Here is an 8181-nt window from a genome sequence, read left to right as displayed (position 1 = left end):
TGCCTTGGAGTTTTTACAAGATACTTCACTAATTGGTCATTTAAAGTGATACAGATGACGCGTTCTTTAGAACAAGTAATAAGATTCTTTTATTACATCTAAACGACCAACCAAATCAAATAAGAGCTTGTAAAAACTCCAGCTTGTCCTAAACTTAAAACAGAACCCTATAAAAGAGCGAGAGTATAGTCAATCTCTCTCCCGGTTATTCACAAAACTTTACGGAACAGAAGCTGAGAAATAAGAAATCTAACCTTATTTATTAATCTACATCTTATTCTTTCGTTATGTCAAGAAAGCCTTTAGCACCAAAATTTGCTTTGATGCATTTTGAATGCGATAATTCTATTAGTGTGGTGTTGACAAAAAGTGTGGATTGGCTGGAATTCGGCAAACTTGGCCATTGTAAAGATGGAGCTAAAAGGCCGGTTGGACGTGTTTTAAAAATGGCAGGTAAGACCTCAATCCTATATCCTACCTTGATCACGAGAAGTAATTCGAGTTCCCATCTCGGACCGTGCGTAAATGATCAAGTTATTCCTCTGTTCTAAACTGTTTTAACTTAGGATGAGAAGTAATTCGATGAGCCGTTCCTGGATCATTTCGAACCATGCGTATAGAATTTGTTACAACAGTGCAATAAAGAACAGAAAGATTTAATACGTTTAACTTAAACTGCTAAAATTAAAGATCGCTACTACTACTAGTTTTTTTTCACCAATCGTGCGAAAATGAACAAAATATTCTTCTATTCTATGCAACTTCTCCTAGCTTATAATGAGAAGTAATTCGATGAGCCTTTCCTGGATCATTTCGAACCTTGCGTAAAGAATTTGTTAAGGGAATTGGATAGAACAGAGGAATAAAACAGAACTTTCGAGGTCTATTTTTTCATTTCATTTCTGAGTCTGGAAAAAAACTAAACAGGTTTTTCTAAATTTCAAACCTCAGGGCTTATATTTTTCATTCCAAAAAAAAGAAAACCGTCTAATGACTAAGCCAAGAACATATCGTTCTCTGTTCTATTTCTAGATACTGAAGTTGAACTCGACGAATATGATATTCACGATGATGAAGAAAAATCTGACGATACACAGGTATATATCGAGTTTAAAGCCTAGAAGAGCAGAATTATTGAACTTTCCGGATCTTGGAGCTTCAAACTCAACAGTTAAATTTATTTGAAATAAAAATTCTAGTTCTTTTTAACAATCCTTTGAGAGTGATTTGTTGTAACCAGTGGAACCAAGCGCGATAACTTTGAATTTGCATTTTCGATCGTTTACCAACTTGTTTCCGAGTTATGTGCGTCAAAAATCCAAAACAGGTGATAGTATTCCATGTACACTATACGGAACTCTTTGTCAAGAGAAATGGCAGTCAATTTTGTCGAGAACTTTGAGCTCGCAAATGCTGTACCTCTTCCGGGTCGCGTACCAAACCACCGCGATGACGATGCTAAACTTTTGCTGATACCCTCTTTTGATACAAGGCCTCATGTGAATCTAAAACATAATTTTTTAAATCATTTAACTGGGTTAGTAGGCCATTACAAGGCCCCTAAAACTTCTCATTTCATGTTCAAAATTGAAAACAATCTTATATCCTTTAAATTATTATCCTTGGGAAAATCTTTCCATCTTTTTAACATAGCATTAGTGGGTGCAGAGAAAATGGCAAAAAACTTCGTATGTGTGATGAAAATCAAAGGACAAAAGCTTCTGACTCCATCATTGATAGTTTGCTTAAATTATCTGTCAATTTTCAGTCTGAAAAACTAACAATCTAATCGGTAAAATTTAAGATTTTAAGTGTGGTGTCCCTGTTAAAATAACAGCAAAAATGAAGTAGTACCTGGTACTAAATATGGGTGGGTGGTACTAATCAAAATTTTAGTAAAAAATCAAGTTAGTACCTATGGGTTAGTACCCTGCGTCTGTACCCCTCCCCTGTTTTATCCAATACAATTTTTGCTCAGTTTGAAGAGCTTTATCACGTGGTGTAGTCATTTTTCATTGTGAAGACTTCCTAAAAATACTTCCTTGTCTCAGCGTGTACTTTATATTAGTTACAATGTTTTTACTATACAGGAAGCCAAGACGACAAAATGCAAAAAGCAAGATACCAAGCCGAGAAAGCAAGAACCCAAGCCGAAAAAGCAAGAAACCAAGCCGAAAGCAAAAAAGCTATCAAAGCAAACGCCTGCTCAAAAACAACGCTCAGCCAAAGCAAAGGATTGGATTAATGACAAAAGTGGACCAGAGGAAGTAATAAAAATAATAATAATAATTCTAACCGCAGTATTTTGATGCATTTGATGTGGCTTCTGTCAATGATTGAGTGAACTTCTCAGCATGAATATTTGTGGAACTCGGTCCAAACCTGAAAAAATAATTTCAATAATTTGGTTTCTATGTTCATAATAGTCACCTTAATGCTCCCTTCTCATTCCTATCATCACTAGGCTTTTAACAGACTGAGCTTTATTTTCTAATACCTTAAAGGAAGAAATTTTGGACGGGAATTTGATTCGGCTCATAGCTGAATATTTTAGGCCAAAAGTGTTATTGAATAAGCAAAAAAACCTGTTTTTGGGCTTGAAAAAGTACGAATTTAGGGAACGCGCAAAATAAATTAAATTTGGCAGAATATAATTTGACGGACGAAGGAAAAGATTAATTTTGGTGGGAACTTTATTGGGTGGATTTTGGCTAAATCCCGCAATTTTCTTTCGGCCAAATTTTCTTCTTTTAAGTAATTAATTTATAATTATCAGATGAAATTCTAAACAAAATAAAACCTTTTTTTTAGCCTCGAGAAATCGGCCCTGAGGAGCAAGCTGTTATCCAGAAATTCAATGATAAACAGAACGAGAGGATGAAAAGCTACAATTCGTTTTTGGTGGAAAAATTTTCAATAGAATAAGGAAGAGCCAAAGACGAGCAAAATGAGGCGAAGAACTTTTTAAAAAGGCCAAGGACCAAACCATCATACCCTCCACTTCAGTCATCACAATCCAGAAAGAATTCACCTACGTCATCTCCAGAACCCAAAAGATCACAATCGACATCATCTCAAGAACCCAAGAAACCATCACCTAAAAAACCATTGCCATCGCCATCGCCATCACCATCACCATTGGCATCACCATCTTCAAAACATATTAACATATCACCATCACCATCACCATCACCATCACCATCCCTCAAACATAAAAAACAATCTCCAAAGTCATCTCCCGAACCAAAAAAACATCTCCAATGTCATCTCCCGAACCAAAAAAATCATCTCCCAAGCCATCTCCTGAACCAAAAAAATCATCTCCAATGTCATCTGTCATAAAAAAATCATCTCCAATGCCATCTGTCATAAAGAAGCCATCTCTCAAAGGGCCATCTGACAATGCTTCAGCTTCAATTATTATTAACTCTTTGAAAACACCAGAGCAGAAATTGCCACAACACATCATTGCTTCAAGTGCAGGTTCTATTGATTTCAATTTAATTTCGACACCAATTAGTCAAAAAAATTTGAGCGTTCTTATTAATAAAATTGACAATCTAGACAAATTTGTGCAGACAGAAATGCGAGAAATGAATGATCGTTTAAGTAGGCTGGAAAATTTAGTAGCTACTAACAATGACATGGTTGCGTTCGTGGCAGCAGGTAACAATCGACGTACCTATCTCGATATTGTGGAAGACCCTGAGGCATTCTTTGACATTCCAGAACTGGAGACACAGGACGAGCAACCACCTCAGCGCCAACAATCCGTCAACCACAACATCGAACCGCCTCAATCCAACAACCACAACCTCCAACCGTCTCAATCCAACAACCACAACCTCCAACTGTCTCAATCCAACAACCACAACCTCCAACCGCCTCAATCCAACAACCACAACCTCCAACCGCCTCAATCCAACAACCACAACCTCCAACCGCCTCAATCCAACAACCACAACCTCCAACTGCCTCAATCGAACAACCACAACCTCCAACTGCCTCAATCGAACAACCACAACCTCCAACCGTCCCAATCCAACAATCACAACCTCCAACTGTCTCAATCCAACAACCACAACCTCCAACCGCCTCAATCCAACAACCACAACCACCAACCGCCTCAATCCAACAACCACAACATCCAACCGCCTCAATCAAACTACCACAACATCCAACCGCCTCACCACCACCCATCTCAAATGATCACCCAAAACCAAATGTGTAGTATTAGTGACTAAAAGTTCAAAGCAGCCATTGAAATGGGTAAAAAGTCAATAATGACCATGACGTGGTTATGCGATCAAACATTGACGGGGTCCAGGGGTATAAAAAGTTTAATGAACAGAAGATTAAAATCATTTTTGATATTGTTTTGCATCAGTTTGGGCTTCACAAAGACATGAGATCGTTGTTGAAAAAAGAAGTTGGTGCCAAGTTGAAGGCTTATAGAAAACAGATAAATAAACATCAGACTTGATTGCAAAGTCTTAATTTCACTTTATTTTTTTCAATTTTAACTAAAATAGAAATTAAGATTTGCCATTAATTTAAGTTAGTCTTCATACTGGAATAAAATCTTGTTTCCTTGACTAAGTTTTGACAAATATTTGGAAAATACGGTTTTTGAATTTTACATACACGCTTTTTTTATAAGAATAGTGTACTTTGGATGAGGGTTAAGTATTCTTAGAAATTGGCAAAATTTAGTGCGAAAATCTTAGCGTATTCTTATTTTTTTAAGATGACTTTTATACAAACATGAGAAATAATTTAAGAGTTTGGGACTGTCGAGTACACATTAGGAGCTAACATTATATTTCTGCTTCAAAGTTTAAATTCAAAACCTTGTTATTCAAATCTGCTAAATTGGGTCATGTTTTATTTGATATTCTCACTAAAGATATTCTTATAAAAAAGCGCGTAAATGTTTAAGACTGAAATCTTACCTACTAGTGCCTTTAAGATTTTGTCAGTGGTTTTTTATCTTTTGATCCGATTTCTACGGTTCCGCTTGGGCCCAGCGGTCAAAATAATGGGTCCACTATATTTTCTAGTAAAAGTTTATATATAAAACATTGGTTCAGCTATGTCCCAGCTGTAAAAGAAAGGGGACCCTTATATATATGATATATAAAAATTTTTGATTTCGCTTGGGCCCAGCGGTCAAAATAATGGGTCCACTATATTTTCTTGTAATAGTTTAGTTCATTTTTGATTTGTTGCTAAGCTAAAAAACACACAAAAAACGAGTCCCCTAAAGGCTTAAAGGTATTTAATTTGTATTGTTCAAAATATGAAGCACACTGTTGATAAAATTTTGAGAAAACAGTTGAAATATTATTTCACACTTTACGATTGGATATGATTAAGTAAATTATCATACTAAGCTACACGTTTTTTTATGAGGAACCTTAACTTTGCTCTGAGCCTGGAGTTCCTTATTTTTACAGAGAATTTCAGCCTCAAAGTTCCTTATCGAGTTCCTTATTTATAAAGCTGCTAAGTTTGGATTCGCAAAAATTGGATTCCTTAAAACTTGTTTTTTTATTCTCAGCCTGAGAATTCTTAACAATTCCTTATTCAGCCTCGACTTCCTTATAAACGTGTTCCTTATATAAAAAATGTGTAATTATTATTTTTTTCTCATTTTGTTAAAAGACTTGTTTTGCAATGTTTTTTCAAAAATATTCCTTCCATAGATTTTACGAATTATCATTTTTGAAATCAAAGATATTTTAGGTTTATAATTTTTAAAGTTTCTGCTTGAAAACTAATAGAATTTCAACCAAGATACAGAAATCTGAGATTTATAATTGTCATTAATTTCCCAAGAATGTGTTACAGTATTTCAGAATTTAAGAATATTTGTTAACTTACTTTCACGAGATAATGCCTTCTTTACTTGGACTACATATTTTCTTTCAATTTCTAAAGGGTTTTCGAGATTTCAGGAGACAAAGCTGGAAAAACTGTGCAAGGCTAATTAAATTTTGTGAATTTCTTAAGTTTGAAAGTGATTTGAATTTAATTCATGAAGGGAAACTTATAGAAGAGTAAAACATTGAATTTGAGAGCTTCAACTGTATTGTCAGTGTATATTTGAATGGAAATGAACAATCAAAATATCTTGCTCGTCTAAGAGAATTTGAGGCTGACGTGCCTGAAAAGAACAAAAATTAAGTACTATGATTTCAAAAAAGATGTACGTCATCCAATAGGGGTGACAAAAATTTTCTGGATTGGCCCATTGTACCATTATGATATCCTCAAAATAAAACTATTTAAGGCCTGAAAAAACATTTGCACTGATATTGGGCCATTTCAGTTGGACGACGTGCATTTTTGAATTTTTCTTTTCCAGTGGTGGTCGGTACGGTAAAAACCCATGTACTTTTGCAAAATGCATCGGATATTCCACTCTTTTCTAAGGGAGCAAAAAGCTCCAGTTGTTTAATCAAGACCTGAAAAATTGCTTTATGTTTTGTATTTACAGTATATATTCAAGCAACAAAAAATCTATACTTTCATAAAATTATCTCATTGTTAAGCTGTCTAAGCCCACCCAATCACATAAAAAAATACAGTAAGGGGAAGATTACAAATTTTCCTGTGTGGAGGTCCAAGTCAAACTACATACCTCCTTTGATTCTTCTTCCCTCAAGTTCAGCAGAAAATTGATAGATTCGCTGTCAAGAAAGCTCTGAGCAAAGTTGTGGAAGGTGTGTGTTCAAGAAGTTTAAGTTTTTCCTTTCTGTTCACAATTTTGTTGATTTGACATGTTTCTTCTCTCCAGTTGAAGTGGTAAAGAAAGGTTCTGATCCGAGAGAAGCCTCGTGTATAACAAAAATACTTCACAGAACAGCCGGAATTATAAGAATTTCCAAGCAACTTTCGTTGCGTGATATACCATATATTGATTACGTAATGTTAGAATGTTTTTATTCGACTAGCGGCATCCATAAGGCCGGCAAATTGTCGGCAAATTACCGGTATCAAACACCCTTCTAAAAATAGACGTCACGGCTGGTAACCGGAAAGTTCCCGCCTATAGGTTTAAGAAAGAAAAAATTGCTCGATTTTATGAACCGATAAATTGCCGGCTTAATTCTATGAGTGAGCGGACTATTGCCGGCAAATTGGCGGATCATTATCCGATGTTTGGCGGAAAGATTTTTATGTACTTAAAATCGCTTGGAGGATCACATATATTCTATATATCCTTTTGTCTTTTACTTTATTGACTTCTCTTTAAGTGTTAAATATATTTTAACAAGTGATACTTTTATGGACCTACCTCGTTATCAAACTTATCAATGAACATTGAAACAATGAAACACAAGACATAACTGGTCAAAATACAAAAAAAATTAAGAAAAATGAAAGCATATCTATTGGGAGAAACTATCAACACAATTGAAAAATACTTTTGAAAAAGAAATAAAAAAAGCTATTAAACGCTTTTCTTTACAAAAAAATCCACTATCAGAAAAATGCACAGCTTAATAAATAAGGTTTACAGAAAACTCAAACCATCGCACTCTACCGTGGCATTTTCTCCTTTTAGAACTAATAATAATAATAAAAATAATAATTTGGCTAAGAACATCGATCTATGCCTATAAATAGTGATTCTTATGGATAAAGATTCGGTTTCAGCCAAAAAAATAATAAGTGTTTCTAGAGAACTCAAACCATTGCGCTCTAAGGTGACATTTTCTTTGTTTAAAAAAAATATTAATGAAATAATAATTTGGTTAAGAACATTGATCTATGCTTATAAATAGTGATTCTTATAGATAAAGATTCGTTTTTCAGCCAAAAAAATAATAAGTGTTTTTAGAAAACTCAATCCCTCCACCGTGACATTTCCATCTTAAAAAAAAACTAATAAAAATAATAATATGGCTAAAAACATTGATCTATGCTTATTAATAGTGATTCTTATAAATAAACATGCGTTTTTTGAGCCAACAAAATTTTTTTGCAAAAATCTGCTTGAGCCATCTTTTACCTATGATGGTACCCTACTTTCATGCAAAAAATCAGAAAAAATTAATGATCCAACTTTCCACAAAGTCCAAAAAACCCGTTTTTTGGCCCAAATTTACCCCCCAAAATTTTTTTTCGAAAATCGGGCTCCGTCACATTTTGGCCACTACCATTTTGCACCTTTGT

The 8181-nt window shown here is 34.6% G+C and overlaps 1 long non-coding RNA gene across 1 annotated transcript; it reads right to left on the bottom strand.

Annotated features, from left to right (window-relative positions):
• Window positions 1-1285: 1285 nt before the first annotated feature.
• LOC136806655 (uncharacterized) lies at window positions 1286-6657 on the bottom strand. Its single transcript, XR_010846586.1, has 3 exons — window positions 6644-6657; window positions 2297-2382; window positions 1286-1505 (listed from the first exon to the last, which is right to left on the bottom strand). It is a non-coding gene; the product is annotated as an uncharacterized lncRNA (long non-coding RNA).
• Window positions 6658-8181: the final 1524 nt, after the last annotated feature.

This window comes from Clytia hemisphaerica, unplaced genomic scaffold (genome assembly GCF_902728285.1).
Source record: "Clytia hemisphaerica strain Z4C2 unplaced genomic scaffold, Clytia hemisphaerica genome assembly, whole genome shotgun sequence".
Lineage (NCBI taxonomy): Eukaryota > Metazoa > Cnidaria > Hydrozoa > Leptothecata > Clytiidae > Clytia > Clytia hemisphaerica.
Note: the sequence above shows the minus strand (reverse complement) of the source record. Positions and strands in the feature narration are given on the sequence as shown.